The sequence below is a fragment of the Podarcis pityusensis genome (assembly GCF_964106645.2).
Source record: "Podarcis pityusensis genome assembly, chromosome: 1".
NCBI lineage: Eukaryota > Metazoa > Chordata > Lepidosauria > Squamata > Lacertidae > Podarcis > Podarcis pityusensis.
Window position 1 is genome coordinate 47,041,115 of NC_138028.1, and position 13,650 is coordinate 47,054,764.

Sequence of the window (13,650 nt, forward strand, 5' to 3'; positions counted from 1 at the left end):
CCCGCCGCCGCGGCTCCCGCGCTCGCCCCTCCCCTCGGGCCGCTCAGTTCCACGGTTGCTGGAGCGCCGGGCGGAGGACACCACCGATGGCTGCTCTCCTCCCCGCAGGGCAGCGGTGGCGCCGGTGGCGTCGGCGGCAGCAGCGGAGGAGCCTCGTCCTTCTTCTTCCCACTCCCTGCCTGGCTGCCGCCTTCCCGCGTGAGGCGAGGCCCTCCGGCCGCCCCCCGGCCCGCGCGCGAGGGGAGATATGGGGCCGGGAGGCGCCGGCGGGGGGATGGCGTGGCTGCTGCTGGCCTCGGGCGTCTTCCTGAGCCAGGCCTCGAGCCAGGCGCCGCCTCAGGGCTTCCGATACGTCTCCTACGAGGTGATCATCCCGAGGAGGATGGCGCCGCGTCGCGGGCGGGAGCCCCAAGACCTCACGTACCTCGTGGAGCTGCAGGGGAAGGGCCGCGTGGTGCACCTCCGGCAGAAGAGAGGCTTCGTGCCTCAACACTTCCCGGTGTTCACCTACGGCAAGGAGGGAGACCTCCAGGCGGACTACCCTTTCGTCAGGGACGATTGCTTCTACCACGGGTTTGTGCAAGGCCAGCCCTCCTCTCTGGTCGCGGTCAGCACATGCTCAGGAGGCCTTAGGGGCCTCCTGCAGGTGGAAAACAAGACGTACGAAATCGAGCCGGTGCAGGCACCCACGAACTTTCAACATGTGGTTTATCGGCTGGAAGAAAAGGAAGGCGCCGTCCGCATGAGGTGCGGGCTCACTAAGGGAGATCAAAATCTCCAGGAGGCCACGATCCAGATCCCAGAGAATGTAGAGCTCAAAAGTTCCCAGGGAGCACCCTGGCAGACACATGCCAGATATGTGAAGGTTGCAGTTGTAGTGGAACATGAGCTGTTTGTCCATACTGGCAGAAATGAAAGTCTTGCTGCTAGAGAAGTACTGGATATTGTCCATATTGCGGATTCACTCTATAAGCCTCTTGGGATTCATGTAGTCCTAGTTGGACTGGAAATATGGTCACAAAAGAACCTCATGGCAATTGCTAAAAGTATAGATGAACTGCTTGATGTTTTTAATACTTGGAGAAAAACGACGTTCATCCACCATCTAAGGCATGATGTTGGTCACTTATTTGTATATAAGCATTTTGGAGATAAGCTTGGATTATCATTTGTGGGAACAGTGTGTGATCCCATTTGGGCATCTGCTGTCGAGGCATTTATTACTTCTAGTTTGTTCTCATTCACTATAACTTTTGCTCATCAGTTGGGCCATAACCTTGGCATGCAACATGATGAGAAATACTGCACTTGTAGTCAGCATTCTTGCATTATGGCTTCATTACAGAGCAATACAAGTCAGTTTAGCAATTGCAGTTTTGATAGTTATTCTACCCTAATGAATAGTGGTAGGAAACAATGTCTGTTAATTCCACCAGAGCATGAGAAACTGTATGAGCTCGAAAACTGCGGAAACAAGGTGGTAGAGAGCGGAGAACAATGTGATTGCGGTTCAGAATTTCATTGTGAATTGGATGCATGTTGCCAGTCGAATTGTATGTTGCGGTCAGGAGCCACTTGTGCTTCAGGAACATGCTGTGCCAACTGTCAGTTTCTTCCAGCTGGAACAGTTTGTAGAGAAAGGACTGACATCTGTGATCTTCCTGAATACTGCACTGGGATTTCAGAGTGGTGTCCTGAAGATGTTTATGTGCAAGATGGAGCTCCATGCTATGATGGTGCCTATTGCTATCACGGGAAATGCTCTACTCACATTCAACAGTGCAAAATGATATTTGGCAAACAAGCAACGGTTGCCCCACTAGATTGCTTCAAAGAAATAAATACGCGAGGTGACCGCTTTGGCAATTGTGGCATTATTCCTGGTGATGTTTATAAGAAATGTGAAACAAGTAGTATCTTGTGTGGAAGAGTCCAGTGCATAAATATCGATAAAGTGTCCAATCTGAATGAGCATAACACCATAATACAAACTCCTGTTAACAACAACTTGTGCTGGGGTACATACTACCCAAGTGGAATGGGCATAGCTGATATTGGAGCAGTGAGAGATGGCACACAATGCGGTGATGGCATGATATGTATTAATAGGTATTGTATCAAGGTATCCCTTCTGAACTATGACTGTAATCAAACAAAGTGCCACAACAGAGGAATGTGCAACTCTCATAAAAATTGTCATTGTGACTATGGTTGGGCCCCTCCATATTGTCTAAATGAAGGTTATGGTGGCAGCATTGACAGTGGACCCCCTCCACCTAAGAGTGGCAATTTAGGTATGACTATAAGCATTGTAATAGTTATTTTTACTGTTGTTATTGGAGCTGGGGTTGGAATCATATAAGGAATTTCACTGATAGAAGGGTTGAAATTACTTACTGTATATTACTCATTGAAGTGTCAGACTCCAGTAAGCTCTCAAAAGACAGCAAGTCCTAAAGTGTCTAATCTGACATTGCAAACACTTAGGAGATGTTGAGCTTATAAAGGATTTCACACAGTACATTATGCTGCAAATAATGTATTTTGTTGCTTGTAAAACAAGTCTGGCCTCTCTTAGTAATTTAAAAATCTGACTTGCTATTAATTTTCTAGGCTCATCAGCTTATGAAAATACTTGGGCACCTAGATAGTAATGTTTGAGGATGACTTCCCATGGGGCCTGTTGTAACATAATTACTGTGAAGTATCACATAAACAGAGCACTCTAGTGTAAGTTGGGGCTGACCAGGGCCTGTTTAAATAGGTCCTATCAGACTGATCTTATTTGCAGGTCATGTGGAGGTAATGCAAATTGTTTATTAGGGAAATAAATTGAAACCTGACCAATTATTCTAATTGGCACCTGTGGTTTTTAAAAACAATGTACCTCTGCTCTCTGAATGGAGAAACTGAAGTTCCATGTTCTTGTTGAAGGCCAAGCATATCAGTAGTTAATTTCCAAAACAAAATGTTGGGTCCACAGGAAAGCTCATGTAACAATTTATGCATGCATTTAATAACAGTCCATTGGAAGTGGACATTTACAAAGTTTGCTCAAAGAATTAAACTGGACAGTGTTTTACAGTTGCATCTTCAAGCAAATTATGTATATGCCCATTCTAATAAAATATATTCAAGCCCACAAGAATCTTTCTAAATGCCATTTTGTGGAGGCAAAAGCATACAGTGAAACTAACTTTTGTACGCTGTAAATTAGACAGGATTGGAAGCTTGGAAAAAAATTGAAGTAGCAAGAGAATGCCATCCAGAGACAAACCTAGAAATATGATACATTCAAAAAGAATTATGAACAATTCTTTTAACTGCAATAATGACAATACAATTGGTTTCTTCACACATCTGAAATGCCTTTAGGAATGAGGTAAAACATCTGACAATTGCACATTCACGAACCTCTTACTCAAGATTTGTGTAGCTCTTTAAATGATATTTAATCATGTGTAAGTGTGTTGGGAACTGCAGCATCCATTAGTAGTATAACTGACACACTGCTGCTCTATACATAACTCCAGTATGTTATGACTATTCATAAGCTGCCTCACAAGAATAAATGTAAACTCATGCTTTTGATTTGCAATGGCATACAATATAAATTCTGGGAGATTTCATGTATGGTTTTTGCAGAACACAAAAGTGCAAGCCAGCAGAGCTATGTGGTATATGTTCTATAGCAGTATTGTATGCCCTTTGAACAATCAAACATCTGGGGTGAAAACATTATTTATGGGCCTGTGTAATGTAAGAAAATTGCTCTAGTGAAACTGGTTCAATTAAATACAAATTTTGCCTTTCTGTCTCAGTCTGTCTTGCATTCTAATTTAACCGAAAGCATTCGTCTTTGACTTCCCTCTCACAAACCCTTCATCAGGACTGCATTGTTTAACACTTGGATATTTCCTGGAAGAATCAGTTTACAGTTCTTAACAGTGATACTTGCTCAGAACAGTGAGAGTTTATATATATATATATCACCCATCTTTCGTAATTTATCTTTATCATATTGTACAATATACTGTTTTGAATGCCCTTTACTGATGTACAACCATGAAAACTATCGCTTAGAAATTATTTCAGATTACTTAATAAAAATATTTTATGTAAAAGTATTTTTATTTATTACATTTGTATCTCACCTTTCATCCATGGACCTCAAATAAGCATACATAGATCTCATTTCCCCACTCACAATAGCCTGTGAGGTAGGTAATAGCATCTGGTCTCACATAGATCTTGGTGACTGTCCCTGCTAATTTCATGGCAGCATGGGAATTTTAACGTAGGTTTCCCTGGTGCTAGTTAAACACTCTGCAATAGTGATGTCTTCATAAAAAGGTGTATATCAGCTTTTCATCAAGAGAACACCAATTTGTTTTGGTATTGTGATTGGTTTTATGAATGCAAATCATTCCTGGAACAGTATAGTTGTCTACAATTACAGCTAATTTTTGCCTTTTATTCAAAGTACAGTGGTGCCCCGCAAGACGAATGCCTCGCAAGACGGAAAACCCGCTAGACGAAAGGGTTTTCTGTTTTTGAGTTGCTTCGCAGGACGAATTTCCCTATGGGCTTGCTTCGCAAGACGAAAATGTCTTGCGAGTCTTGAGATTTTTTTTCGCTCCCCCCCCCTTTCTAAGCCGCTAAGCCGCTAATAGCCTTTTAGCAGCTAATCTGCTAAGCCGATAAGCCTTTAATAGCCGCTAAACCACTAATAGCGCTAATCCGCTAAGCCGCTAATAGGGTTGCTTCGCAAGACGAAAAAACCGCTAGACGAAGACACTCGCGGAACGGATTAATTTCGTCTTGCGAGGCACCACTGTAATAATAGCCTCTAGACATAAATTACTGTAGATTATTTGGTAGTCATGCCTTCTGCAGCCAGTGCAATATTTTTTATTGGGACACCTCAAGGAATTTAATGAGAGCAAAGCAGATGATATCTATGAAAGTGACAGTTTGAAACACATACAGTGTTAGAGTTGGTACAGTCCTCACTGGGTTTTGCCACTCCAGTGTCATTTATGCTGTCAAATGTTCCTGGCTACTTAGCAGACCTATTTTGACATTTTGCCAGTTGGGACTCCCTCTAGCTCAGGGGTGGGAAACTTCTGGCTCACAGGTCAATCTTGGCCCTATCAGGGGTTCCAATTTAGCCCATGAGGACATGTTCCACAAACCACACCCACCGGTGGCATCAGCTCATGGGCAGGGTGCAATCCTGCTGGGTGCTGCTTCACTAGTGGGGAGTACATTAGCAAAGTAAATCCCTGCAGAGAGTGGAATTGAATCCTCTACTCACCAGTTGGTGAGTGGAGCACTTAATCTTGCTGGGTGCTGCTTTGCCACTGCATTTTATGCAAATAACCTCTCCCTTCACCCTATAAGTCAACTTTAGCATGTGCATGGTACTGCACACTTATCAGTTACCTGACATCATTATGTCAAATAATCCAGAATGCGGCAGCTAGACTGGTGACTGGGGGCGGCCGCTGAGACCACATAACACCAGTATTGAAAGACCTACATTGGTTCCCAGTACGTTTCTGAGCACAATTCAAAGTGTTGGTGTTGACCTTTAAATTCCTAAACAGCCTCGGCCTAGTATACCTGAAGGAGCGTCTCCAATCACATCGTTCTGCCGGGACGCTGAGGTCCAGCGCCGAGGGCCTTCTGGCGGTTCCATCACTGTGAGAAGCAAAGCTACAGGGAACCAGGCAGAGGGCCTTCTCGGTAGTGGCGCCCGCCCTGTGGAACGCCCTCCCATCAGATATCAAAGAGATAAATAACTACCTGACATTTAGAAGACATCTGAAGGCAGCCCCGTTTAGGAAAGTTTTTAATGTGTGACATTTTAATGTATTTTTAATCTTTGTTGGAAGCCGCCCAGAGTGGCTGGGGGAACAAATGGGCGGGGTACAAATAAATTATTATTATTATTATTATTATTATTATTATTATTGACAGGTGTGTGGCTACTGCGTACCTGTCGAAGGTGGCCCATGGGGTGGGGGCATTAAAGATCTTGGCTGTTGAGTCAAAAAGGTTTCCTGTATCTGCTTCTAGGCAATTGAACAGGCTTACTCACTAGGCTTATCTAAATTTATATGCCTGACTAGCTTCCCCCAGCTGCTAATGCAGTTAGTGAAATCGGGGTATGGCTCAAATTCCAGTGAGCAAGAATTTGAAAGGGAAAGGTCAATTTAGCCCCTGGGAATGGGATTGTTTTTGTAACCAAGGGAAAGGACGGTGGGTGTTAAGAAGGGATAAGGCAATGGGCAGTGAATTGACTGTAGAATTAATGCCCTATGGATGTTTCCTTTTTAAACCAAATGTTTTTAACCAGTCACAAAATGGCTGCCACATCTTAAAGTAGAAAAAGAGACAGGGCCACAAAATGGTCAGCCACCTCATCAATGGGGAGAGGGCACCAACAGAATCCACTGCTGTGTTCACTTGCAGCGAGAATCCATCACTTCTCTGTTTAGAACAGAATGGATGGTGAGTGTCCAGTTCTGGCATTCAGTGAAGGGGTGGGCATGTTTAAGGGGCGAAGGTATTCAGTGTGGTAAAGGCCAAACCAGTTCAAACAAGAACTAAGCAGGAAGAGCAAACATTCTCTAATGCATTGCAGTTTTGAGAGGTTACTTCTTGAGACCTTTCACAGGCATCACAGGAGGCACCATGTTGGGAGCCCCCGCCATAGCCAATATCTTATATAAGTTCACAAACGAACAAAAATGAAATAGAATATTCTATCCTCCTGCTCTTGATCAGTTTAAATGGTGTTCAGGGAATCATTTTCTTTCTCTGTTTGCTGTCTAACTCATTTTTATATGTCATCACCCTGCTGAAGGCCCCAGGATTCTGGCCCATAAGCCTGGCTGAGGAACTATGAACTTTATTTTAAAAATGTCAGGAAACCTGGAAATTAAGATATGCTATGGAACTTACATGTTCATTTTCACAACTGGATAGTCTGGAAGTAGCAAAGAGGATGGCCAATGGCATGCACTGATTGCTTGCTTTGTCAGTGCAACTACAATGACAATGTTCTCAAATTTTGAAGAAAATGAAGCAACTTTAAGCAATGTAATATTACAGTAATTTATTTTACATAAATAAAAAATACTTATTTTAACGTCACATTAAATTATATTCTGTATGACAATATGCCTTACAGGAAGAACTGTGTACCATTAAACAGAAATAATCTGGTTTCTAGTCTTTTATCACTATTTGCTTCCTGTCTCATTGGGTTGCTAATGAGCAAATTCAAACCATCATATCAAAGCCACCTACAAAGAGGATACAGAGAACTGTGGAAGCAAAAATATTAATGTTATATGGACAAAATATAAAACAATCTTACCAATAAGAAGCATTTATTTATTTGTTTATTTAAGAATGCGAAAAAACAGTGCTTAAGAACTAAAAGCAAAATGCCTGCATTTTTAATCTGATATAGGTGTAAAATGGCTCAGAAGTCCATTAAATGAGATTTCTTAATTTCTGAATAATCTCTTCTGAATAAATCCTCAAGAAAGATAACTGTACTGACAGCTGATGTGGACAAAATAATAATGCATCAAGCCATTTCAACTGCATTTAGTCATGGAAATAGGAGAAAAATAAATAACTGTCCAATTGGAAATACATTACAATTTTCAAAATAAAATTGATTTTTAAAAAGGAATGTCAAATTCCCTTGTACTGAAAAAGTGATATAGATACCCCAGTTGTGTAAAGTTATTGTGAAACTCCAAAATTCTGCTGATAGTTTGTCTTACATTGAGGGTGGTCCATATAGAGTTCGTAACACAGATAGGTAACTGGAATATCTATCTATCTATCTATCTATCTATCTATCTGTCTGTCTGTCTGTCTGTCTGTCTGTCTCTCTATCTATCTATCATCTGTCATCTATCTATCTATCTATCTATCTATCTATCTCATTAGAAATAGACCTAAAAGTCTTACAAATATTCCATCCTTTTTCATTGTTGACCAAGACAATTAAATGTATGTACCTGGAAATGAGTTGCCTTTCTGCCGTTGTTCCCCCTATGCGAGCATGGAAGAGAAAAAGCAAGCAGGAAGGAAGATGCATGGGGGCCAGACAGGCAAGTCATTCTATCAGTTATATTTTATTTGCACAATTGGAATTAATTTCAGGAACCAAAGTGCTTTTTTCTGTGCAGCTTGAGCAGGAGCAGTGAACATTGTTATGGTTCATTATTGTAGCTTGTCTTCACTTACCTCACAGTTGTGAAGAATATCTCAACATTATGAATGGTCTGTTTCACCAATAAGAAAAAAAGATTGGAATAGGCCAATATATTTGTGAATTGTACTTGGATAAAGGTGACTTTTCTTCTTTAAGTTCTCAAATTTCTTAACCTAGCTCAAGGTAGTCATCTGAACGAGCCAGAAATTTAACTGATATTCAATCACAGTCAGTCCATCATTTGAAAAATAAGAATTTAGAACCATTGATGCTAAAATGGGAACTGGACATTACATTTTGGTGACTGTAACCTGGCTTATATACATGAGTTTCTAACACTGACCACTACAGGTTGTTCCACTAAGCCACCTAGCAGCTGCATTTTGTACTAGCTGCAGCTACCAAACCAAGTGCAAGGGTCGTCTAATTGTAAAGTTATCTTGTCTGTGGTAAGGGGAACAGCAGATTCTAGCAGCAGAACAGCCTTTATACACAGCACATCATGATTTGATTAATCACATTCAAGTATTCAAAACCCCTTTTTAACAGCCCCTATGTTACCTCAGTGACCTCCTCCCTACCCTGAAACTTTTGTCAGTTATTAAATAAAAAACATGACAAATCCTCAGGCTATGACCATTTACTTTGATGTGCAAACTGCCATGATACTAGTCAGGGTTTTCCTGCTGCGAAAACCAGCAGGCAGGAGGGAAAAAAACAGTTATCCTGAAGACTCAACAGCAGGAATAGGAACATTGGGACATGCCTTATACTGAGTCTGATAATTTATCCATCTAGCTCTGGAATGTCCTAAGACTGGAATCTGGGTGGTGGTGGTGCACAGACATAATTCCACTGCCTATAACTTAAGCTTGAACCTTCAGATTCCCACCAAGAGCATAGCTATGGTCCATTAAGTATTGTCTGAGGAATTGGTCTGCTTTTGAAGACTGACTTGCTCATGAGTTTCCTTTTACTCATGCAAAGTCTTTATTCACCAGGCGTGCATTTCTGCATCTGGTAGCCAACCAAGCCTGCAACTTTAGGCTCCTGTGGTCCGGAGAACTAGGTGAATGCCTGATGTTTGTCTCAGATTCTGAGAGGAGGTTATCCACATATTAGGAGGAAACATGTACTGCTATCTCCATCAATGACACAGGATCCAATTGATGTGGCTTAATGTTCCTTGACATGGCCCGTCTCCCTATAACATTGTGTTTGGGGAGCTTAAAATTATCGCTGAAGAGGATCACTCCGGTGAAAGCAAGATAGTAACAACCCCCAAGGAGCCTCTCCTAAATAGAGTTCATATATCTTGTATTAATATGAGGTTAGTGATTTTGGTTATCTTCCACTACCCTAACATCTTGGTCTGAAAATTGTCCACAGAACATCCTGTTCTTCCTGTAACTGCCCTTTTTGCTAACCATCTTCTAGGTTCTCCCCCACCCTTTCCATTCTCTCCCCATTCCGTCTTGTTCATAACCAAGCTCCGCCCACATTCCAAAGGGAAATCTCCTGACGGTTGCTATAGACAGAATCCTTCTCTATCTAACATGCAACCTTCTTCCTATTTTGCCTTGCACCCACAAGGAGCTTCCCTATTGAGAAAGACAAGCAAGAGTGGAGTGGTCTAGTGAATTATTTCACTGATCAAGGAAAATGACTAGCAATCTTGCCTGGCTACTGGTGCTGATCTCATGGAACGTGTTATGTGAGAATGCAGGTCAGAAACCACCACAGGGTTTTAGATATGCTTCTTATGAAGTGATCATCCCAAGGAAACTGACTCCCCGATATGGAGAACAGGAAACTCATGATGTCACGTACCTGCTGCAGATTGAGGGGAAGGGTCATGTGGTGACACTCAGGAAAAAGAAGAGCGTTGTCCCTAAACACTTCACTGTCATCACATACAGTAAGGATGGAGAGCTCCAGGTGGACTATCCTTTCATCAAAGATGACTGCTTCTACCATGGCTTTGTACAAGACAAGCCTTCCTCTAGGGTCACCCTCAGCACTTGCTCGGGGGGCCTCAGAGGTCTGCTTCACTTAGAAAATTACACCTTTGAAATTGAACCTGTTCAGGCACCTGGTACTTTTCAACATGTGCTGTACAGATTGGAGGGAATAGAAGGTGCTGTTCGCATGAGGTGTGGGTTAACAAAGGAAAAGCAAAGGAGCCAAGAGGCCATGTTCCAAAACAAAAGAAAAGTATTGACTGAAAGTGCTGCTAGAGGAGCCTGGTTTCCACACACCAGGTACCTAGAGGTTGCAATCGTGATAGAACATGAACGATATGTCAGGTTTGACAAAAATGAAAGTCGTGTTGCTAGGCAAGTTATGGATATCATCCATACTGCAAACTCAATGTATGAGCCACTGTCTCTTGAGCTGTCTATAGCTGGCTTGGAAATATGGACAGAAAAAAACCTCATAAAAATTGTTAACAGCATAGATGACACTCATAATATGTTCACCCACTTTTTAAAAAGTTCACTAAGTAAACGTATACAACTTGATGCTGCTCACTTATTTATATATAAGAGTTTTGGAAGTACACTTGGATTAGCGTACACAGGAACAGTTTGTAACCTCCATTGGGCATCTGGTGTTGAATCATATGTGACTCCCAGTTTGTTCCTTATTTCTCACACATTTTCCCATGAATTAGGACACAATCTTGGAATGCAACATGATCATAAATACTGTACTTGTAATCGAAGTTCTTGCATAATGGCTGAATATCAAACAATCTCTGATAAGTTTAGCAACTGTAGTTATAAAGAATATTTCAACAGAAGAAACAAGCAGTGTTTGCTAATTCCACCAGACTCCACTAAAATATATAAATTTGCATACTGTGGAAATGAAGTAGTGGAAGATGGCGAGCAATGTGATTGTGGTTCACCTGATCAATGCAAGTTGGATCCATGCTGCCAGTCTAATTGCATGTTGAGTCCAAGTGCTGCTTGTGCTTTTGGACAGTGCTGTGTTGAGTGTCAGTATCTTCCAGTTCATAAGGTTTGCAGAGAACAGGTCAGCAGCTGTGATCTCCCCGAGTACTGCAACGGGACTTCAGAATGGTGTCCTGAAGATGTTTATGTACAAGATGGTGCCCTGTGTAGTGATGGTGCATATTGCTATCATGGGAATTGCACAACTCACACTAGGCAGTGCAGAATGATCTTTGGCAACAAAGCAACCGGTGCATCAAAGGATTGCTTCAGTGAAATGAATGCTCGAGGTGATCGCTTTGGCAACTGTGGGCTTAGACATGACACTTATAAGAAATGTGATACTCGGAACATCTTGTGCGGCCGAATCCAGTGTGAAAATGTTGATACAGTACCTTCTTTGGAGGAACACAGCACCATAATTAATACGCCTCTTGGCAATAGGCATTGCTGGAGTACAGATTACCACGCTGGAATGGAGATACCCGATATTGGAGCAGTGAGAGATGGGACTCCTTGTGGCACAGAAATGATGTGTATTAATAGGGAGTGCAAGAATGTGTCTCTCTTGAAATATGATTGCAATGTCACAAAGTGTCATAATCGAGGAATATGCAACACCTACAAACATTGTCATTGTGATGATGGCTGGGCCCCTCCAGACTGTCTAAACCAAGGTAATGGTGGCAGCATTGACAGTGGACCTCCTCCACCAGGGAACACTTCAAAACGTAGCGTCAACATGACAGGAATGATAGCAGCAATTGTATTTCTTGTTTCTACTATTTTTGCTGTTTTGGGGCTGGGTATTTATTTCAGGAAGCGTCTGAGAGAGCGGTTTGTAAAAAAACCAGAAAAAACATATGAAGAAGGTGTAAAAGAGGAAGAAAATCCTGTCCCAACTGAATGAGAGAATTGAACAATACACTGAATGTGTCAAATAGATGTGCAGGAAATAATGGACAGTATTATGCAGTGATACATTTAAGTTTCTAAAGTTTTTAACGCCCTTCTTCATTTGTCTACTAGGCACACTAGGACAGAACTCTGAAATGTGTTGATGTTGTCTGCAGTCTCTAACTCTCAGAAGTATCTCCCTTAAGCCTACTGGGGAAAAGAATGTGGAGGAATGCTAAATACTTTCAGCAAAAGCCAGGCTCTGAATAAAATCCCATTCTCACAGAAACCAACATAACCACTGATGTCATTTGAGTAACTGAGGTGATAACCTAAAATATGCCTGTTGTAGAGCAGTAAAAAGGCAACAAAACCCTTTAACAGCTGAGCATCACAACGTTACGTAATCTTAGTGATTCCATGTCTTCATATCAAAGCAACTGAAGAATGCAGAGAACCATGGAAACAAAATGTTAAAATGACAAAATGTTGATTTGTTTATCTAATTTATTCTTCATACTTTAAAGAAGGTAATCCAAAGTGATTTATAATATAAAAACAAACACATACTGTACATTGAAACCAGCAGAAAATAAAATAAAAACCAAAGATAAATGTAAAATAAAATCCCATTTTTAAAAGGCGGGATTAAAACATTCCAACCACTGGAGACCACAGATAACTAAAAACAAAGGTCTAGCAAAAGAGGGGGGAGTTTTTGCTTAGTGCCTAAAGCTATTTCTTCATGATGCCAGGTGAGCCTCCTCAGGGGGAGCATTCCATAAGTAGGGAGCCACCACTGAAAAGCCCCCTTCTTGTGTTGCCACCCCCCAGAACTCCTGAGGAGGAGGCACAAGAAGAAAGGCCTCAGATTATTATTGTAGGGTCTATGCTGGTTTATACGGGGAGAGGTGTTTCTTCAGGTATTTGGGTACTGAGCCACAATAGGCTTTGTAGGTCAAAACCAGCACTTTGAATTGGGCCCAGAAACTGATTGGCAACCAGTGTGGTTGGGCCAGGATTGGTGTTATGTGCTCAGACTGTCTTGCCTCCGTGAGCAACCTGGCTACTGAATTCTGTACCAACTCCTGAATTGCCTTCAAAGACAGCCCCATTTATAACACATTGAGTAATCTAACCCAGAGGTCATCAGAGTATGGCTGGCCACCAGCCAAAGCGGATGGAAGGCACTTCATGCTACCAAGGCCACTTGAGCCTCAAGTGACAGCAAAGCGAAGTTTCCAGAAGTATCCCCAAGCTATGTAACTACTCCTTCAGAGGGAGTGTAATCTCATCAAGAGCAGGCCATTTCCCATCCATCCAGTCTAGGGAACCATTCACTTCAGTTTAATCTGAACTGAGCTTCAGTTTGTTGGCTCCCATCCAGTCTATTACTGAGTCAAGACATCAGTCATGCACATCCACTGCTACACTTGTAGATGTTAAGAAATCCAGATGTGCCATCAACATATTGCTGTCGACGTACTGCAAGACTCTGGATGACTCCACCCAGCAGTTTCCTGTAGATTAACATCCTGTAGATTAACATGTTTA

At 42.0% G+C, this 13,650-nt stretch overlaps 2 protein-coding genes and 1 pseudogene across 4 annotated transcripts in view; all 3 read left to right on the plus strand.

Moving 5' to 3' along the window:
- Positions 1–13,650, plus strand: part of LOC308463436 (uncharacterized protein) — a gene marked incomplete at its 5' end in the record, with an annotated part of 341,915 nt that overhangs the window by 296,247 nt on the left and 32,018 nt on the right. The gene's annotated exons all lie outside the window — the stretch shown is intronic.
- The window catches only part of LOC308469293 (disintegrin and metalloproteinase domain-containing protein 20-like), a 40,466-nt gene that overhangs the window by 3,245 nt on the left and 23,571 nt on the right, over positions 1–13,650 (plus strand). The window contains exon 1 of one of the 2 annotated variants that reach the window (XM_080991508.1): positions 9,851–9,968. The exons of the other annotated variant lie outside the window; for it this stretch is intronic. The gene's annotated coding sequence lies outside the window, so the exon portion shown is untranslated. Of the gene's footprint in view, positions 1–9,850; positions 9,969–13,650 lie in introns of those variants that run through there. 2 annotated transcript variants of the gene reach the window in all.
- On the plus strand, positions 5–12,158 carry LOC308463192 (disintegrin and metalloproteinase domain-containing protein 9 pseudogene; annotated as a pseudogene). The gene is made up of 2 exons: positions 5–2,359; positions 9,896–12,158. The product of its transcript is annotated as a disintegrin and metalloproteinase domain-containing protein 9 pseudogene (transcript).